The following is a 281-nucleotide window of genomic DNA, read 5'->3' on the forward strand; positions in this document are numbered from 1 at the left end:
GGGGGCCACAGATAAGGCGCTAAAATTAGGCCAGCTCATCACCGGACAGCGGCTGGAGACAACGGAGCTTTGAAAGAGCCGGCTGGCACCGAGGACGCCTGTCCCCCTCCGACTGCTCCTCTTGCCGGGCCACCATGGCACGGTGCTGGCAGAGCCGCGTGCGTGGGGCTGCGCCGCAGCGGGCATCACTCTTGGGATGGGGACATGCTGCATGGCCCTGCATGGGGATGGGGACCTGCCGTGTGGCCGTGCCTGGGGCGGGGGACCGGCCCTGTGGGCGT

General features: G+C 68.7%; 1 protein-coding gene across 1 annotated transcript in view; it reads right to left on the minus strand.

The window, feature by feature from the left end:
- ADCY3 (adenylate cyclase 3) overlaps positions 1–281 on the minus strand; it is a 21,877-nt gene that overhangs the window by 13,405 nt on the left and 8,191 nt on the right. The gene's annotated exons all lie outside the window — the stretch shown is intronic.

The sequence above is a fragment of the Egretta garzetta genome, unplaced genomic scaffold (assembly GCF_000687185.1).
Source record: "Egretta garzetta isolate BGI_Z169 unplaced genomic scaffold, ASM68718v1 scaffold218, whole genome shotgun sequence".
Taxonomy (NCBI): domain Eukaryota; kingdom Metazoa; phylum Chordata; class Aves; order Pelecaniformes; family Ardeidae; genus Egretta; species Egretta garzetta.